Source organism: Heterocephalus glaber, unplaced genomic scaffold (assembly GCF_053883595.1).
Source record: "Heterocephalus glaber isolate CG9 unplaced genomic scaffold, H.glaber_assembly_v1.0 deba00000071, whole genome shotgun sequence".
Taxonomy (NCBI): domain Eukaryota; kingdom Metazoa; phylum Chordata; class Mammalia; order Rodentia; family Bathyergidae; genus Heterocephalus; species Heterocephalus glaber.
The window spans coordinates 16,126,313-16,148,565 of record NW_028258137.1 but is presented as its reverse complement, the minus strand read 5'-3'; positions in this window follow the sequence as shown (position 1 = coordinate 16,148,565).

Here is a 22,253-nt window from a genome sequence, read left to right as displayed (position 1 = left end):
AAAATATTTATAGGCATTTGAAAATAATTCTATAGAATTATTAAATTATCAATTCTTAAATCGTTTTTAAACATACTTTGTTATTCTGTAGAATTTTAGCAGAACTATGTTAAAAACTATTATTATAGTGGTGTGTCAATTTTAAAATTTCTTTCTTTTTTTTTTGAGACAGGGTATCATGTGTAGTTTGGGCTAGTCTTGAACTCACTATGTAGCCTATCCTGGCCTTGAAGTTGCAGCAATCCTCCTGCCTCAGCCTTCTGAGTGCTGGGATTACAGGCATGCACCACCACACTTGGCTAATTCTTTTATTTCTAAAAACATATTTTAGTGTACTTATAAAAGGATGTTATTTGGATCTATGCAGTATTAGTGTCTAGGTAGGAAATCTAATTAATCTCATCTGGAAGATGGCTAATTTGAAACAATATAAAATTAAACTTTTTTCTTTTTATTAAGGATTACACTTTGCAGAATCTTAACATAGATTTTTGCTTTTGTAGGAAAGTGTTTGGATTTTGTTGGAAGTTCCAGGAGGAGTTGAAGATGTTAGTTTTTGGTAGTTGGATTGCTAGCTAGTGTATGCAGTAATTTAACCATTAGTGAAATGCAAATAGTTGAGTGAGTAAATGAAAACTTACTGGAGCATGGTCAATGTAATTATTATCAGTGCTACATATTTTCATTTCATGCTGCTCCATGGTAATGTGGTATTCTCAAGAAAGCAAAGACATGTGTAAAATAGGAGTGCAGTAGGGATGCCCATGGCTTGTGCCTTGTCTGTCCTTGAAATGCTCTGAAATTACAACAGTGTCTAAAATAGGAAGGCTCAGTGCATTACCTGAACACCCCACGGGAAGGTCAGTCTCACTTGTGCAAGGATGGGATGTGTGACAGGCGATGTTCACGTGACATTTCAACACATGAGGTTGTGGCTTAGCAAAGACAGCCCGCCACATATGTCTCCTTCCATTTGAACTGTTTAAAAATACAATTTCACACATTCTTTCATTTTATTAATGAAATGCTATGCTTCGAACCCAGGGGCCTGGCTGCCAGGTGGAGGTGTAATTATGCCTGGCCAGTCTGCAGCTGTGCTTAGTTATAAAGCTTTAACTAAAGAAAATAAAAGTTGAGTTGCTTTTATGCATCTCATAATATTTCCCTAATTCAGTATATTTATATGACAGTTAAATAATCTCTAAAGAGATTACTGGCACTAAAATTTTTCTTTGGCCACAACATTGAAAACTTGGTGCTAAAAATGATGTATTTTTTGGTTATTCTACAAAACTAAGCTTAAAATTATTCTTTTGTTTTTTGGGAAACAGTATACTACATTTCTTTCTTGAGTCTGCTCTCTCTGTCTCTCTCTTTCTCTCTCTTTTACTATCTAAAACTTCCAATTGCTTGCCAGTCAGGCTGGCTCTGATTTTGAAATAGATCCAGGATCCAGGTATTTTTCACCTCTGACGCCTGCAACCAAGTCCAGCTGCATCTTGTTACCTAGACTGCTGCAGTAGCTTTGGGTATGGATTCCTGCTTCCCTTCAACAGTATATTCTACACATAGGTTGCGCCTTTTCTCCACCCCAAAACCTACTTTACTGTCTCCTCTCGCTTATACTAAAATCTGGAGTTGTTGCCATGGTCCATCAGCCTTGACTCTGCTTAGACTCCTCTGGGTCTCTGTTCTCACCTGCACTCCAGCTGCACCAGGCTTCCTGCTGGTTCCTGGCCACAGTGTGCATGATCTCATGGCAGGGATTTTGCACAGGCTGTGCCAGACACCTGACACGCCTTTCCGCACGTACGTGCATGGTCTGCTCTCTTGCTTCATTCAGATCTTCACATAGATTTCCCGGTCACAAAGACCTCTAAAGTAACCCTTTCCATGCCTCATTCTTTATCTGGATTTGTTTATTCTTACCACTTACCGAATGATAAGAGAATAAGAGACCAAAAGCACATAAGATTTTGTTGTGTTCATGTTGCATTTTTGCAGCTAGAACAATGCCAGCTGCGTTGTAGGTGCCCAGACAATATTTGGTGAATGAATAACAAAGGCTAGTGCCTGTATGTAGTGGATTAAATGTCACCTCTGTCCCCTCAGTCCATACGCTGAGATGCTAATCCCCACCAGGGTGATGTTTGGAGGTGAGCCTTTAGGAGGTAATTTGACTTAGATGAGGCCATGGGGGCGGAGCCCATGAAATGATATTAGTATGTAGGTAAAGGGGTGAAGTGACCAGGGCTCTCTCTTTGCCAGCTTCAGGATTCAACAAGAAGGTGGCCTTTTCAGAATTTTAAGGAAGTTCCTATATTTTTTCAGAAGCATTACTTTAGATGTTAAAGCTTACAGCCATTGGGATTCGAAGTGGTCGTACCAGTAGTTAAAGATAGGCAAAGCATATTTTAAAGATGGATTGCACTTGCTCACAACACAGTAGGTGCTGAGAAGGGGCATTCCAGAGGCAAGAGAAGATCTCTTACCCTGTGAAGGTGTTCAGTGTCACTTGTGCCACATTTGGACTAGTCTCATGATGAGAATAGGTCACAGGGCCAGTCGAGATTTAAAGAGAAAGGAAATAGAGTACTTCTTGACAAAGAAGTGGCAAGGTTGCCCTGCAAAAGATGACCACACCACTTGAGTCATCTTTAGAAACACAATCTACCCCAACAAGGCATCCTGAAAGCCTGTCATAGTTTTATCACCAGTAGAGAACAGAGTTTTTAAAGATGATGATGAAAACCAGCATTTTGAAAATACTGGTATGCTGGAGGCCAGGGATGTAGCTCAGGAGTGCCATGCCTGCCTGGTAAGCACAAGGGCCTGAGTTCGATTCCCAGGACCAGAAAAAACAAACAAATGAAAAACAGTATTATGAAAATATTGGTATACTGGATATTGAAGAAAAATATGTCCTCTGAATAGTACCCTTCTCTCTGATTGTGCCTTCAGGTCCAAGAGACAATTGTGTCTCTTGATTGTGACAGCACTGATAACACTTTCAAAAGAAAAAATAAAAACTAAATTGTGTAATTTCATGGACTTCTCCATATTTCACAAGTGTGTAGCTAGTGTTTGTACTTTGCTGCAGGATTTTTGATGAAACTAACACACCATTTGTCACAAGGCCATTTGGGCCAGAGACTATAAAGCAACATTACCATTCATTTCCATTAGAATAGAATTCAAGGTAATATTACCTGCATTACTTATACATGATCTTGCCATGTTCAATAAATCTAAAAAAGGAGAATTGACCTGTTAGGGTATAGCATTCTTTAAAATTGCAAAAGCAATAACTATAGAGCTGATTTTAAATTTATTATTTCTCTTTAGCATTTGGAAATACTTCCAGCACAGTTCTAGGTGCACAAGGAGCACTGAATAAATTGTTGCAAATGTTGGCTGTTTTATCTAAAAACATTAGCTTTTTTTGTTGTTGTAGTTCTAGACATTTATGGCGGAAGAAATGAAATACTGTGATTGTTCTACCTGTAGAATCCTACTGGGTACTATCTTATCTATAGGCATAAACGACAATACGAACACTGCACATGTAGTTGTTGTAACTTTAACTTTACACTATCATTTTACATTTTTTGCATTCTGGTCTCATGTTTGAATTTCTTACTCCCTTCTGTCTCCCCCAGTCCACCCTCCATGGCTTGGCAGGACACTCTGTCTGGAATTGCTGAGTTAACAACTTCCTCTGCTGTGATCATGACATTCTAATCTTTCCCCTCACGAGAGAACTTTCTGTGCATTCTGAGCCCATATGCTGCGTCTCCCCATCTTGCCTCTGAAGTACATTCCAGGCACGTGACAGATGTGGTCAAACTATTTATAGCAAGTGTGCACAGGAGCATTCATAGCATTCATACTGAGCAACTGGGAAGCTGGGGTTGATACACAGAAAGGTTTCTGTTTGACTTGACTGTCATAAACAATGAGATCACAAAAGTAAATACTCCACATCTGGCTGTCTGGATTCTTACTGGTATGGACATTTCTGGAAAGGAAGAAAGAAGCCATGTGGATCATTGAGCATCACATTGCCTACGTAATTATAATATTTTCTGAAAGGCAGAAAAGAGGTTGGCAGAGTTGATTCTTTGAATAGGTCTCACTCTCCTGATAGTGAACAGGTGCTGTGTTTGAATTGGCTCAGCATAGGCAAATTAAAGCGTTTGAATATTTCAGTATGATATGGAGATACTTGTAGTAGAAGCAGACATGCAATTACTAAGTTCATAGGTTTCAATCTTGACTTACTACAAGAAAACAGTTGTTTTAGCTACCTCAGAATATAGTTTGTTTTCCCTCTTAATATATGACATTTTCTTAAGATACTATTTAATTAAAAAAGAGCATGTCACTTTCAGAAAAAATTTCTTGATATTCAATTTAATAATCAAGGTACAAAAATGCCAAATTAACAATCTCCTATGCTTTAACCAAACATGCAAAGACTTTTAACTTTACAGGTAACCATTAGCCATGGAAATATAATTCAGTTAAAGGGAAAAAATCAAGAATTGTAATAATGGGCCTGAATATGTGTTAAAACATACGCATTTTTCTTGAAGTGTGTTTGCATTAGGGATAATCTATATTTGTTGATTCTTTAGCATACTATTTGCACTTCAATTGCTTTTTCTCTTCTTATAATGCACAGTAATAAAAGGTAATATTGTATTTGGAAGCATGTTGGCAAGGGAAACTGGGGGAGTTAATCCAATAACTTGGATTTCCTTGGAGAAAAGAAGCTATAGAAACACAAGGTATTATTATCACTATTATTACTCTGTGGAGCTGGGGACCCTGTCTGCCCTTTGTAAAAGCTGGCCATTTAAGAAAAATGCAGAATTGTCATAGCAGAGGTTGAAATAATTTTGTATTTTTGAAAAATGCACACTCCTAGGTAGTAGGAATTTTTTTGTTGTTAAAGAAACTGACTTGCTTAGGTTTATTGTTACTGTTCCTCATATTTGAAGATGATGCTATGAACGATTATTTTCCAGGGTAAACTGTAAGTGAAAATCTCAATAGTTGAGGGCATTAGCAGTAAAAGTAGAAATATGGTTCTTTACATTAGGATTTTTAATGCACTGACTCTTGGGACTCAGGTGAACACAGACTCCAGGATGCATAGAAGGAGAATACATTTTTACCTTGATGCTTGTGAATAAGAGTGATATGGTTTTGTGCTTTGGCTTAGGAAGTATTAGCATTAGACAGACAGTAAGTATAGTAAGTGAGAGGCCCATCTCTGAAGTTAGACAGTCTCCCTTCAAATCTTGGCTATTCACCATGTTGCCTTAAAAAAAATCATAGGTGTTTTCATCTGTAAACTGGGGATGATAACATCATATCAAAATATATGCCTTACATATAGGTTAGTTCTCAGACATGGAGGCCTGCATCTCAATTAAAGCTGACCTAGAATTATACTGATAGCTGATACCAATCTAATGTTACCAAGATAATGATAGGGTTTCTGCATAACTCAGGTCTCTGTCTTCTACTTTCTGCTGCTTTCTTTAGAGAATCAGAGGGAGAAGGCGGAAAGGTCATAACAATTCTCCAAATTTGGAGGTGAAAGAGAAGTTACTCATAACATATGTTTGCTTGATATAAGTTTATACTATATCAATATAATTTAGGGAAGTGAATATATGAGTTAAAACTATGTTGCTTAATTGGCCAGATACATTTTTGTCTGTATCATGAATGCTATTGTTACCAGTTTTTGCTTGGCTATTGTGTAGATGATCTCTTTAGGGAAACATTTTAAAAATTGCTTCAGTGGTTTGCTTTTGATGTTTTAGATTTTATTTATCAGGCATATCTGTTTAGTACAATCACTGTAGTTATCCTGTATTTTTGCTAGCTCACAAAGCAGAAGAGAACTTGTGTCAACGTTTTCCTTTTGCAGATGTGTGTTGTGAGAGGGTATTTTAAGTTCCAAGTTGACTTCAGATAAAAGAGAGAAAGAAGTATTACCCAAGTTCATTTGCAGAAGTGGTCTTGTGCCTGAGAATAATTATGTGTGCAAACACACGCATTTCAAAACACGATGAACATTTTTTAGGGTGTCAGAGATGGCCTAACACTGTTGATTCAGTACACGTCTGATTAGAGCTTTGATGAAAATTTGGGGCTTACACTGGAAGCAACTAATTTTATTGTTATGAATTGCTCAGCAGATGTTTTTGTTCTTCCTAGAGAAGTAATAAATCTAGTTCTCATTTTAAGATGGTACAGTATCTAAATTTGACCCAGATAAAAACCTTAAAGTAGCTACATTTAACCAAAGCCAAACAAGTTCTCACATCTTTTTTCTTTTTCTAAGGGATGCATGTTGGCTCCTGTGTAGTCCTTTTCTATACAGTTGTACCCATGGTCCCCCATTTATGCATGCATAGTTACATATACAGTAGTAATTTGCTTTTTTCTTGCTGTTATCTTTTGTCAAATTATATATTCACGCTCTCTTAATTTTTCCCTTGTCTTCTCCCTGCTGGTGTGAAATGAATTCCTTTTTCTGCAGAAGCTCAGCAGGAAATGGATTAATGCAACTGGAACACAGCTACTGTAGTGTCAGGATGCTGGAGTGACCTCTGTATTTGAAAAGTAAAGGATTGAAAAGTATCCAGCAGCTAAAAGGCAGGGGGAAAAATTTCGATGCATCTTGTTCATTTCCACTGTGGAATTGTTTCAGCATCTCCAAGGCAACTTATGAGAGAAAATTATAAACACATGCTCACATATGTATAAAACCTTATATGAAGATGAAACAGGTAGAAATGCTGAGTCTGGGATATGCTTTAATACATTCCAAGTTAGCAACTCAGTGGGAACTTGGAATATTGAGGCACACGCTTGATACAACCAGAGATGTGACTTGTCCCTACCCCATCAACTTAAATTATATTATTTCCAGCAGTGAAAACCGCCACCAAAATTCATCTTCCTAAGGTAAAACAGGTTCACATGTCTAGCCATCCTTCATCAATGTCAGGCTGTGATGTTTGGTCTTTGCACGGATATCTGTGTTGCTGAGGCCAACAGCAATTTAGCCAGGACTGAAGGGATGTCCATATTCTTTCCTGCTGGGTCACTTGCTTGACAAGAGTATTTTTTTCCATGACTAATATTCAATGCAATATCTGATGTTTAAAAACAAGATTGCTTAGCTTTGCAATATTTATTAAATTCTTTTCCTGGGCTATGATGCATAGGCTTTGATCTAAAGTCCTACCATTGCTAGAAAAGCTTGTGTGATTACGATAATGTGCACTGCTCTTTTTGCTATTCCTACAGGGAAAATAAACCCCACATTAGTTCCATATTAGTACCTGACTTGGAGAAGTCAAAAAGCACCAGAAAAAAGGTTAAACAGAGTCAAGTACACATAAGAGAGCAGTGGTTATTAGTGTTCAGGGAGCCATTAAAAAATTCTGCTTATACAGAAGAATTTATTGGTGCTCCTGCTTCTGGCTGCTTTATGCATTTTAATAAAGAAGTAGGCTGTGTGTGCGTGTGTGCACGTGCGTATGTGTGCTTACACACATTTTATGGCTATGATTGAACAAGGACTTTAGCTATTCAGTCTGTCATTAATTTCACCCTTTTCCCCCTGTCTCCCTCTTTTAACTTTCAGCTTTCCAGACAATATTATGATTTTGAAAATCCTTCAGTTCCATTTTTATTAAGGCAATACAGAAAGAATATGCCTATGAACTCCATGGATTTTTTTTCTGGTATAGATATACTGGGAAACCTTTTAACTTTAGCAAGATGTTTGAAGGTAATTAGAGAAAAATCTATTTAGTTTCATGAAACAGGAAAAGTTCGTGAAATTCAATATTTCTTGGGTGCTTTGAAATTTTTAAAAAGCTATTTGTTAGGAAAGACATGTGGGTTATGGTTTAAAAAAGTGATTTGAGCGTATGTATTTAACTATTCTCACTGAAACAACCAAAGAAATATAAAATGAGAGAAAAAGGTATGCCAAGTTATGAAAGCTAGGCTAGAATGCTTCTGACATTCTGAAACTTGGAAGAGATCTTTGCAAAATACACCGTAGACAAGACTGAACTAGGAAGAGAGTAAATAAGCATGTGGAAGAAATGCCTCCTTTTCCTTAAGAGCAACAGACACTGAGAAGAATCCAACTGTAAGCCTGAGATGTTATGAGTTGGAGGGCAAGAGTGATCTTTGCCCTCAGGGAGGGCAAAGGGAGCTTGGGGGACAAACACCAGTCTGTCAGATATACCAGGCAGAACGTTACACAGCACTCACTCCTAACTTGTACTTGGGGCACATGTCAGGCTAAGCCATACGGAATTTGCTGCTATACATAAACACCCCTCTGATCCTTTTGTGCCAGCTCCTTTCAATACGTTTTCTTTGTGGGAAGAGAACATGGTTTGTGTGACTTGAATTTGTTTTTTAGGTTTATTGAGATTGGTTTCATGTCTTCAAATATGGTCTCTCAGTAAATGTCCCACCTGCTCTTGAGTAGGGTACTCTGTTATTGACGGAATCAATGGGGCATGTTGGTTGAAATGCCTTGACTTATTTTCTGTTTCTTTGGTCCATCAATTATTGAGATGGGTACTGAAATCTCTAACTGTAATGTGTGTGTGTGTGTGTGTGTGTGTCTATTTATAACCCTGTAATTTTATGAAAGGGATAGGAGCTTTTGCCTCATACTTTGAAATAGCACTATTAAGTGCATATTAGGTTGTCCTGATAAATGGAGCTGTGTTGTTCTTTATCTGAAATCTACTTTGTCTGATATCACTCCAGCTTCCTTTTGGTTAGAGTTAGCATGGTATATATTTTTCCATGTTTTATTTTTAATTTTAATGTTAATATTTTGGGGCTGGATCTTGCTATGTTGCCCACACTGGTCTTGAACTCCTGTGCTCAAGCAATCCTCATGCCTCAGCCTCCTGAGTGGCTAGGATTACAGGCATGTGCTACTGCACCCAATCCATCTTTTAAATGTTTACCCAATGTGTGACTTTGTATTTAAAGTGGTATTTTTTTGTAGTCAAATATAGTAACTCTTGATTTTGTACTCAATCTGACAATCTTTGCCTTTTATTTTATTTATATTTAGTTATTTATTTTGGTACTGGGGATTGAACTTGGGTCCTTGCTATTGCTGGGCAGGTGGCAGAACCACTGAGCTAAATCCCCGGCCCTAATCTTTGCCTTTTAATTGGAGTGTTTAGATTATTTATATTTAATATGGTATTGATTATCATCTGGTTATTGACTTTTTAATTATATAATTTGTCTTTTTATTCTTTTTTATTTCTCTTGGATTAGTTGAACATGCTTTATGATTCTGTTTTGTCTCTTTTTGGGTTCATTAGTGATAACTCTTAAGGTTGCTCTTTAGAGGTTTTGTTAGGGTATATAGTATATATCTTTAACTTTTATTAGTTAACTTTCAAGTAACATTATATCATTTCATGTGCAGAGTAAAAACTTTAAGTAGAATTGTTATGTTTTGTGTCTAGATGTCCTCCCAAAGCCTCATGTGGTTATAGGGCTTTTTCAGAGGTGGCTGAATCTAAAGTGCAGTGCTAGGATTAAGGGTGTGTGATTACTAAATCAGTCCACTGATTGGTTTGGCACCACTCTAATCCTGGAAGCCTGGAAAGAGAAAATGGGCAGAAAAACTGTTAAAGTCCCTTGGTGCTTTTGCTACAATGCGGGCACCGTGAACTGTTTCTCCTTTGGAATGCCCCTCTGCTGTGTGCCCTTGGAGCAGCCAGCTATGGACTGAAACCTCTAGGAATTGTGAGCCTAATAAACCCTTTCCCTTTTTAACTTTGGGTGTTGGGTATTTTGTCTCAGCAACAAGAAAAGTAATTAAGACAAGAATCCTATTTCTCCCTTCTTGACTTTTGTACTCTTATTATGTTTACTTTGATATATGTTACAAGTATCATATGGTATTGTATTTAATTTTGTTAAAACAGCCAAGTATCTTTTAAGGAGATCTAACTAGGAAAAAAATGTATTTATCCATGATGTTAACATTTCTCATTATCTTTATTCCTTTATGTAGATTCGTATTTCCATTTGGTATTATTTTCCCTTTTGTTTAAAGGGCTTCTTTTAACATTTCTTACTGTGTAGTTCTGCAAGTAAAGTGTTCTTCTAGTTCTTATTATTTGAAAAGGTCTTTATTTAGTTTTATATTCCAAAGATGCTTTCATTGTGTATCGACTTCTTTGTCTCCACTCAGGGATTTTGATGGGTATTGAGCCTTAGTTCCATTGTCCTGCTCCATGGACTGCGATCTCAAAGTAGAAAACTCACATTCTTTGGGCTCATCTCATTTGCTTTGCATTCCATAGGGATCACTGTTTTCCACTGCCTAATGTTCAGTGTCTTAAATTATATTTTTTCATGCATTTTTTACTATAATTTAGTTGTTTCTGGCAGGGATTCCTGCTGTTCCATTGGGATTGAAAGTGGTGGTCCTTATAATTTGATAGTGAACAAATTTGGAGTAATTTTTTTCTTCACATATTTGACTCCATGTTTGGTGTGAGCAAGTCTATGAATGTCAAATCATCTTTGAAAATTATACCTTTATCCCCAAGTCACTTTATTTTTTATTTTACTTAGTACTTACATCTACTTTTCATCTCTTTGAAATATTCTTGCTTTACTTTGTTTCCTACCTACCTGGAATTTCATTAACCATCCACTTATTTGGTTTTATTGTTTTAAATTAACATTTTACTTTAATCAAAGTACAATATTACATAATGAATGTATAATATTGCCAAAGTGTGTAATTCATAGTATTGTAGGCAATCACTTTCATTTTAGCTGTTTTTTTCTGTTTTTCCCTGTACGTTTTAGATTTAAAAAAAAACAAAACTGCAATTGATCCCCCTCCACCATTTTCAGACATCAGTGTTGATGAGATTTAGCTTCTTATGCAGAATATTACTCTTTCTGTTCCCTCATTATAGATACGTCATATTCCGTTAAATTGAGATTCGGAGCGTTTGTTAACATGACTACATAAGCATTACAAACTAATTAATTTTAAAGTGCTGTGTTGACATTATCTTGCATTTTTAACCTTTTGTTTTCCCTGGATTTGGTAATTACTTTATATTCCTTATTTTGCACATACCTATCACTAATTCTACCTCACATTCTTTGTGAAGTTGCAATACATAATTGAAAACTGCAGATAACCTCTTAATAACTTTTCTTTTTCTTCAGGTACTTTTTCCTCCTTGGTCCTTCTGATCCTTCTGGTTTGGGACAGACTACTTGCTTTCCAACTCTGTTGTACAGCTATCATCCTAGGACTTGCCTCAACACTATTCTGTGGATTGCTATCTTTAATCCTTGTTAGGTCTCTAATTTTTATATTTTAAGTCTTCCTTGTTTTGAGCTCTCCTTTTTGTTTTTCATGCCCTCCAGGAGCTTCCATAGAAAAAACCCCTTGGAAAGTAACTTGTTTGAGATGTTGCATTTTGAAAGAGTTTTTACTCCATTCTTTGATTTATACTTTGGCTAAGCCTAAAATTTCACGTTGGAAATTGGTTTGTCTTTTAGAATTTTTGAAAGATATGCTAGCTTTCATCATTGGTGTTGAGAGGTCAGTTGCAGTTCTAAATTCTTATCCTTTGTATGACGTCTGTTTTTTCATTTGGAAAGTTTTAAAATCTTTTTTATTTTAAACAGATGAGGTGCCCTAGAGGAATTTCCTTGTATTCATTGTACTGGATATCAGTTGGGCTTATTTAATCTGGAAACTAATGCCCTTTAGTTATAGACATTTTTTTTTATAGCATTACATTGATAATTTCTTCCTCTCCATTTTTTCTTTCTGAAGCTTATATTAATACCTAATCTGTATTCTGAAGTTACTATGTGGAAGATACTATTATAGGGCTTCGCATGTACTAATTTGAAGTAGGTATCACTAGCATTACTTTTCCAGTTGCAGAAACTGAGGAGCTCAGAGAGGTTAAGGAATTTTTCCCAGGTTAGGTTATGCAAGTGGTAAATGATGGAGCTGGAATTCAAATCCCAGCTGTGCTGAGCGGGAGTAGGGATTTTAATTCTCCCTTCCATAAGTTTTCTTTGTTTGTTTTTTTGGTACCGGGGATTGAACTCGGGTCCTTGCGCTTGCAGGGCAGGTGGCTGAACCACTGAGCTAAATCCCTGGCCCTCCCTTCCATAAGTTTTCAAGTGCCCTGGACACCAACTTTCAGGGTTACCTGGTGCCTCCCTTGAGCCCCTCTGGAGCTGTGCAGCTGAAACTAGCTTGCTCAGCTGCTGGCCTGGGTCACTTGAGTCTAGTACTCTGACAGCTTCCCAGGCTCTAGCCCTTGGGAAGAGTTATTTTCCTAATTACTGCATTTCCATTGTCTTTCCCAGGGTCTCTTTTAAAAAAATATTTTCTTAAATTGCTTTTGTGAGTTTCAGGAGGGAGAAGAGACAAATGCAAATACTTTATCCACTTCCTTCAATATGAATCCCCACTTACTTATTTTCAGCTTTTGAAAAAGTAAATATTACTGTATAACTAGTTAATTATTTTAACTAGTTTTGGTAGTACCTACCTCATGGTATAACACCCAATTCACTCGATTATTTTTATATTTATTTGCTTATTTGTGATTTTGCTGAGCTTTTGCCTTAAGCGATTTAATATGTGATACCCATAGAACACTGTGTAGTATATTTTAACCCCTATATAAATGTCAACTATCATTATGATTTCCTATTAGAGCAGATGTCTGCAAGGGACACTTTTTTTTCTTTTTGGTACCGAGGATCGAACTTGGGACCTTGTGCTTGCAAGGCAGGCAGCGGAACCACTGAGCTAAATCCTCAGCCCTGCAAGGGACACTTTTAAGAATAATTTCTATTTCATCTTGTGCTTTTTTTCCTCATTGCCTTCTGAAGAAATAGCAAAGAATATTTATTTCTTCTTCTTCCTCTTGTGTGTACTCTTACTCCAAGTTTTGCCAACATTATTTAGTATTTAATCCTAGTTTATTATCAGAATTTCTTTTGTTGTATCTTGAGTAATATTTTCTCTGATTTGATACATATTCAAAAGTGTTTTTTTCATCTCTTGGATGAAGTCCCAAATTCATGGTATTCGTGTTTTTTCTTCTTTGCAGTAATCCTAAAAATGTTATTCTATCATCATCGAAGTTCTAGTGTTGCAGATAAAATATCTGATGGAAGCTCAAGTTTTTCCTCTATTTCAAACTTGTGCATTCTAGCTTGTAGATTATATATTTCATTTCATCCCTGGAGTTCAGAAAATTTTCAGGATGCCTGGATATGTCTCGCTTAGCAGAAGTCTGATATGGAACTACTCGAGCCTCATCCCTCTGCAGGCTTCAGCTCAGGGGAAACTGCTATTAGAGCTTTGCATTGCTAACATTGGGGATATGTTCTGAAAGTGTGTTGTCATGTAATTTCATCATTGTGTGAACATGACATACAGTGTCCTTAACACGAATCTCGATGGTACAGATGAGTCACTTGGTGCAGCCTCTTAATGTAAACAAGAGATGCAGTAAATACAAGCCCTACAAGGCTCCTGCTTACATAACGTGGCACACTGTTTTACACTAAACTTTATCTTTTTCTTTCTTTCTTTTTTTTGGTACCAGGGATCCAACTCAGGACCTTACACTTGTGAGGCAGGCGGAGGAACCACTGAGCTAAATCCCCGGCCCAACTTTCTCTTTTTTATAAGTAGTAGTACACTTCTAAAATAAGAAGACTATTAAACACATAACAAACTCATTATATGAATGTATCATAATAGTACAATAGTGAACCAGTAGCACACTTATAATCAAGTATTTTGTGCTGCGTGGAATAGAATGGGCTCTACTTTTATATGACTGGTGGTGCAATAGATTTTTTATACAACACCCTGACACACGTGACCTATGCATTGTTCAAACAGTGAGTACATCACCAGCTGACAGAAATTTTCAACTTTATTGTAATTTTATGGTACCAAAATGGTATATATACAGTAGATTGTTGTTGACTAAATTGTTATATGGTTCATGACTAATTATTGCCCCTCTTTCATAGTTTGCTCTTCTTCTACAACTCCTATTATTTACCCCTTAGCTTTTTAAAACCTTTTTTCCTACTTGTTATTTTTTTCCTCTAGATTTAAAATATTTGTCCTATTTTAACTTCTATGCTATTATTTAAGGGCTCAACGTTGATTATTTAAAGTTAACATACTTTTCATGTGATCTTTTTTTTTTTTTGGTACCAGGGATCGAACTCGGGTCCTTGTGCTTGTGAGGCAGGTGACGGAACCACTGAGCTAAATCCCCGGCCCTCATGTAATCTTAATATGTTAGTGTATTTTGTGATCTTATTACAAAACTATAAAGGAAATTACTGACAACCTTTCTACAAAGATCAAAAGCAAGAAATAAACTCATAAATAAGTAATATATGTGCCAAAGTGTTCATGTTCTATATATGAAGTTCTTATAAATGAAGATGATGAACATACCAGTTCAAAAAGAGTAAAAGATATAAAATAGAAAATTTACCAAAGAAGAAATACATATATCTAATAAATTTCTGAAAACATTTTTAACCTCAAAGAAATATAAATGAGAAATAACCAACTATATCTGGGCATGATGGCGCACACCTGTAATCTCAGCACTCAAGAGGCTGAGGCAGGCGGATCGCTGCGAGTTTGAGGCCAGCCTGGACTACATGGCAAGACTCTGCCCCCCTGAACAAAGCAAAACAATATTCTATAAATATAGCAATATGTTAAGATTGTTTTCATGGATTATAAAGAGCAATGGAGTTACTCTTCTGTGGCATGAGGCTATATTTGATTGCAAGTAATAGAAAATACCATGAAAATAACTTAATAAATGATACTAATTGGCACTTGTTATTCAGATTCCAGTGGACTGGTTTATTTCACGGACTCAATAATAGTAACTAAAACCTAGTTCCTTTTACTTCTTCTGTCTCTAAAATGTTGGCTTCATTGGCTTCTCATTTAGGAAGGAGAGGAATTTGCTTCCACAGGAACTGTCCATGTCTTTTTAGATCTCATTGACCCAACTTGAGACATGAACCACATTGGGTCCACATGGTTCCATTGCTCAGCTTAGGCCTGAGCTGCCTAAGCCATCTGGGCATGAGGAGGAGGAGGGCACCTCTCCCCAAAGCATGTGGGAGAATGGGACAAGGGGGAATGAATATTGCATGAAAACTGGTGATGTTATCAAGAGACAGATAAACTATTCTAATGAAGCACATGAAATGTCTATTATTCATTCTTCTGGATAAAAAATTTCTCTCTCTCTTTCTCTCTATACTATCTATATCTATAATTATGAAACTGGCAGTAGGAATAAAAAAATCTTCAAAATATGCTTCTAACACTATCCATAAATTCTATTTCTTAAAATTTATCTTGCAGAAAAAATTATGGCAGGCCAGGGATTTAGCTCAGTGGCACTGTGCCTGCCTTGCAAGTGCAAGGTCCTGAGTTCGATCCCTGGTACCAAAAAAAAAATTATGGGTATATAACACATAAATATCCAGTCATTGTCCATCTAAAGCTACATCATTTATAGTAACTGCAATCTTGGAAATACTTAAATGTGAACCATATGGATTTGATTAAATTGTGTATGCAACATTCAGTATTCATCCCTTGAAATACTACTTAACAAGGAAAAATGATGCTATTAAAATATTTAATAGCATGGAAAATTATCTCTATAAGTTGGATGGAAGAAATGTATGTATGCATATTTATATTTATATAAAATACTTCCATTTAATCTTCAGTATTTTAATTCCTTTTCTAATCTTTAAGTCTTGTATTTCTTGACTTGTTATACTGGTTAGAAATTTCAGTTCAGTATTGTAAAGAATTTATGAGAGTGGGCATCCTAACCTTGTTTCTGATTTTAGGGGAAAAGTTACAGTTTATACATTAAATATAATGATATATTTGTGTTCTATACCTGTCCTTCATCAGATCAAGAATTTACAGTTTTCTGAGAAGTTTTTATTGTAAAAAGGTGTTGAATATTTTCACATTCATTAAAATGATCATGTGATTTTTTTTCTTATTTTGTTATGATTACATTGATTGATTTCCAAATGTTAAATCAACTTTATATTCTAAAAACATATCTCACTTTTCATGGTGAATTACTATTTAAATGCATTGCTGTATTTTTTAATACACATTGCTGTATTTAATTTGCTAAGATATTGTTAAACATTTTTTTACCTGTGTTCATGAGAGACATTGTTCTATAATTTTCTTTTATTATATTATCTGTCATTTCTGTGATAGCAAGTTCTTCTCCTTCCTAAGAGGGCTTCCAGAATAACCCTTTCACTCTGCAAGTAAGTGAGGTAGCAGATAGACTCGGGAATCATCGATAAGCTTCCAGTAACTTCCAGTGAATGAGTGAATGAATGAGGTGAAATGAACAAATTTAACAAGTGAACTTCAGATATCCTGCATAGGCATGCTAATGCTCATTGGAATTTTCTATACCTCACTCTGTATACTGAAGTTTCTTAGCCTACTGAACGTGATTTGTAAGAGTCTGGCAATGGGATTTAGCTCTGAAGAAGTAGGGCTGGAGCATGGAGAATGAAAGGAGATTGAAAAGAAAGGCAAGGCTGAACACCCATGACCTGAGAGTTTGCTGAGAGTTCTAATGTTTGTCCTAGCAGCAGAGGAATCCCATGGAAAAGATTTAAACTCCGTGGTAAAACATTGATCAGAGGGGTTCAAGAGTGAATGTGTGAACAGATGCCAGGGCCTAGGCAAGACATAATGGTGGATTGGATTATGGTGGTGAGATACAACTGGACAGATTTTGAAGATAAAGAAAAAAAGATCTGGTCACAGATTGGCTGTGAGGAGCAGGGGAGAAGAGATATTAAGAAAGAGAAGGTTTCTGGTTTGACCAAGAGAAAAGAATATAGATGATATAGAAATATTTCTATATCATTAACTAACGCCTTCCCACGGAATGTGTTTTGAAAAATTCTACCTCTTACGAGTAAGGACTAATCGTAAACCTGTTAGGACTTTAGTAACATTTAAGTTTTGTTTTCCTAATCTGTAGAAACTTCCCAAGTCATTGCAAACCCAGAATATTTATTACTAAAGAAATCTATTACATCCCTTAGACTTGTTCAGAAAAAAAATCTGTTAAATGTGTATACTGAAATGTATACTTACAGCTAATATCATACTTAATAAAGACTGAGAGCTTTCTCTTCTAGGATCATGAGTAAAGCAAGGATGTTCACTCCTTTCATACCCATTTAATGTTATACTGGAGACTCTAAGCAAAGAAGTTCAGCTAGAAAAAGAAATTAGCAGCTTCCATATTGGAAATAAATAAATAAAATTATCATTATTTGTAGATAATGTGATCCTGTTTATAGAAAATCATAAGGAATCCACACACACAAAACTACTAAAGCTATTAAACAACGTTGCAGAAAAATTAAGATACAGAAATTGACTATATATAGAAATGAGAAATCTAAAAATGAAATTAAGAACACAATTCCATTAGTAGAAATATCAAAAAGAATATAATACCTAAGAATAAGTTCAACTTGAAAGGTACAAGACTTGAACACTAAAAACTAGAAAATGCCATGGAAAGAAATTAAAGGCCTAATAAACAAGACATCCTATGTTCATGGATATAGAACTAACATTGTTAATATTGCAATACTCTTTTAATTGATTACAAATTCAATACAATCCCTACTAAAATTCCAAAAATTTTTTCAGATATGTACAAGCTGATCTTAAAATTCATAAGTAAATGCAAAGGAACCCATATAGACAAAAAAAAATTTTTTTTTTTTTTTTTTTTTTGGTACCAGGGATTGAACTCAGGTTCTTGTGCTTGCACAGCAGGCGGTGAAACCACTGAGCTAAATCACCGGCCCCAAAACAAATTTGAAAAGGAAGAGCAAAGTTGGAAGACTGAAACAATCCACTTTAAATCCTACTATAAAGCTACAAAAGTAAAGATTGACTTAACTATAGACATATAGATCAGTGGAATACAACTGAGTGTCCAGAAATAAACCCTGACTCTTATGGTGAATTGATTTTCAATGAGAGTGCTGAAGAAATTCAATAGGGAAAGAATAGTCTTTTCCACATGGTGCTGGGCCAACTAGATATCCATATATAGAAAAATAATGTTGGACCCCTGTCTTACAATATACAAAAATTAATGTAAAATGGATTAAATTCTAAATGTAAGACATAAAATTATAAAATTCTTTTTTTCCTTAAATTCTTTTAAAAATTATAAAATTCTTAATATAAAACATAAGTGTAAATTTTTATGACCTTGGATTCTTTATGCCTTGGTGATTCTTTTTTTAGAAAGCATAAAGCATAAAGAACTAATATAAGATAAGTTGGTTTTCATCAAAGTAAACTATTTTTGTACTTCAAGGACAATATCAAAGTGAGAAGACAATCTGCATGACAAGAAAAAATACCAGCAAGTCATGTTTAAGTGTTTCTTATCCAGATTATATAAAGAATTCTTACAACTCAATAAAAAGACAACTCAATTGGTAATGAGCAAATAGTTTGAATAGACATTCCAAAGAAAATATAGAAATGGTCAATAAGCACATGAAAACTGTTCAGGATCATTAGTCATTAGGGAAATGGTAATAAAAATCACACTGAGATACTACCTCACACCTACTAGGATTGGTATAACAAAAAAAGATAGACAATAATAACTGTTGATTAAGATGCTGAGAATTTGAGTCCTTGATACATTGTTGATAGGAAAGTAAAATAATAACCTGCTTTGGAAAACATGTCAGTTCCTAGGGAAAAGGACAAGCTGATTCTAAAATTCACATGGATGTACAAGGAGCTGGAAATAGCCAAAGCAATTGTGAAGAAAGACAAACCTGATAGTCTTATATTCCGGATATGAAAATGTGTTATAACTATCATCCCAATCTCTATCTAGAAAACTATTGTTTGAGACATGGGAAAAAAGTGTCTCTTGGTAGGGTTTACACTAGGTTCCACTTTACTTCTTGAGATGGTAATATGCTCATCTCTCCACACCATCCAAGAATCAAATATATGACCCAGGCAAAGAGAACCAAGAAATCTCCCTGAGAGGAAGGCCAATAAAAGTGAAGAAAAGGCTAGCCCATAACAAACTAAAAATACTCAGAGGTTCTTAGGCTAGCTCAGGTAGAAAGAAAGCCATCCTGGGTTTCAACACATGCTGATTCTCATATGGATCCCATAAATGTTCACCTTAACAAATGCATCAGTAAAACTTCAGTCTCAGAATCCTATGATGGTACAGGAAGCCACATGTTCAACAGTAATTTCCTAATGCAGAGTAGTGAGGCTATTAATACCAAGAAAGGACAGGAAGCAGACTTTGCTTAATATTTTTAATGTAATACTTTAAAAATACAGGGTCCACCAGCATGGTAAGTACCATTATCTTTGCATCTCTTTAGTTGTAAGATCAGTTCTTTATGTTGATATGTTTCTTAATTAATAATGGTATTTTCAACTTTTATTTCTTTTGCATGTCATTCCAAACAAAGTTAAATGATATCAGCTCCAAAATGTTTTTCTGTCATTCTCAAAGAAGAGGTTAAAAAAAAGGTACATGAACAAAGATATCCCTTGGTGTTAGATCCCAGCAGTACAGCATCATGACATTTATCTATAACATATCCGACAAAGACCATGAGGAAAAGCAAAACTGTGTGTGTCTGTATAGGGAGTTTTTTCTTATAGATGGACAACATTATTAACAACCACATATGAAGAGAATTTTTAAATGAGTAATTTTGAGTGAATAGAAACTAGAAGCCATTAAAGAATAAAAGGAGAGAAAGTCATTTCTTGAAAAAGACACAGAACATTTATATTATTTTTTGGTGATTGGAAAAAGTACTGCCTATTTTTTAGAATTGTTTCTGACTGAGTTCAAGTAATTCTTTGTACTTTCTCTGTGGTTTTTGTGGCTGTCGTGATTTCCTCTGCCTTCTAGCTAATTTTCTTGTCTGAAATGACAATTTCATCCATAACACCCTATGAGATTGTTATTTTCTGATCAGTTTTCATTTTTAACTCTCCAGATAGCTAATTTTATCATATTTGGGGGGGGGGATTTGTGGGGGAATGAGGTGTTGACTGTTTTTCTCTCTATTGTTTTATCTTCTATTGCTTCTTGGCCTTTTGGCTAAGTTCAAGTGTGTATCTTTTGCCTGGTTGATTACATGGTCTTTTGTTATTTTGTTTTATGTAGACTTGTCCTTACATGAGAAAAAAGCATTGTCCAGCTCCCTTTCTATGAATAGGAAGATGATGGTTTGTTTTTCTGGTAGGTCCTTGGTCCACTCAATGTTGGCATTTAATTGGGCCAACTTGAAAGGTTATAATACACAGAAATATAATTAGTGTCACAGGTGTTTTCAGTATAGTCTATCTCATTTTGAAAAGAACATTATGAAGGTTTTAAAAAAGGAATATGACTATACAAAAGAGTATGGCTGGCTTTTCACACTTCCTTGGCCACCAGAGGCTCCCTCTCTCTCTCCTGGGATTTTGCCACTGGGCTTCCTCTCTCTGCAGCCCTAGAGTTAATCCCATCAGCCAAGGCCACATAATTTATTATCAAAATGAAACTTTAAAAGTGAAAGATGGGGCCAGCGCTGAGGAGCAGATCTGCCCCCAGCACAGAGAAGGTGAACCCTCCAGGCTGCTGTACCACTGCCCCCAGCACTGAGGAGGTGAGCTGTGCAGGTGCCAGAAGCACACATCCTCCCCCCACTCCCCCTTTGAAATGAGAAGTCACTTAAACAAGTCTCAAAACCAGACTCCCAGATCACCTAAAGCAACCCCAAAGGGGAATGAGATGGAACCATCTGATACTCAACCACCTGGACTCCCTGAACTGGCAATGAAAGAGGATCTGGAAAAAATGAAATCAGAAATAATTTCTCAGATAATAGCAGAGATTGTGCCCATAGTGAAAGACATGATTAATAAATCTAGAGAGGAGCCAAGGAACATGATGGAATCCCAACATAGGAAACAAATGGAATCCATAAAACAGATGCAAACAGATTTCCAGGAGATCAAAAGAGTATGGCCAAATATCCTGTATCTTAATAGAATATAGAGTTGGAAAATATGAAATTCATCTGGAGTAATGAGATTTAGCTGATGAATTGTTGTTAGTGTGGCAAATCAGCTGTGCAGGAGTGGCGGGCGAAGGACAGAATATAGATTTTTGAGAAAACTAAGCTGGCCTATGAATTGGCTGATGAATTTTCTATTACCCTCAAATAGTGAGGCTGAAATCATTAGTGTACTTGTAAGAGTTGATGGGTTGATGGACAAGCCAAGGTTCATAGGCCAAAGTCAGCAAGTCAAGCAGATAACTGAATCAACAAGTCAAAGTTAGGTATCAAATTCCAAAGCATAGAACTAAGATTTGGAAACTGGTGGGAAAAAGCCAAGTCTAGGTAGGTAGTCCTGGGTCACCCAGGTGGTACCAGGAAAGACACACAGTTATCTTGTCTAAGTTGTCTTTTACTGACTTGTCCATGGCCGGGAAGTACATGGTGGTTTATAGGGCCAGAGGGAAGCTGAGAAATAAAAAGGGCAACTTTTCTGATAGGAACTGATAAAACATTAAACCTTCCAGTGGACGATCAGACACCTCTTTCCTAGATACTTACTGAACAACTGACTAATAAATGGGGATTGAATCAATAACTTAAATGGAAAAGTTTCTGGCTTTAAGAATTCTGTAATTGATTTTTGTCTTTTTGTATTGGGTTGTTGGAATATAGAAGGTAAACTACTTGTTTTGGAAACAAATATCAAACTCCATTTCCAACAGAAAGTCTTCTTGAGCTAGCTACAAGGGAAATAAATGCTTCTTGCTCTAGAACTGATGATTCTAAGTCATAGGAGGTTCAGATTAAAATGTCTCAATCAGTAGCAAGAAGGATATTCCTTAAACTGACAGGTGGATTTTTCTGTTCTTTTAACATACAAAGTGGTACTTTAAAATGACATGGTATACTAGGTCTGTTGGTTTTTTCATTATTTCACTTCAATAAGGACAAGTAGACATGCCTTAGCCTGCTCT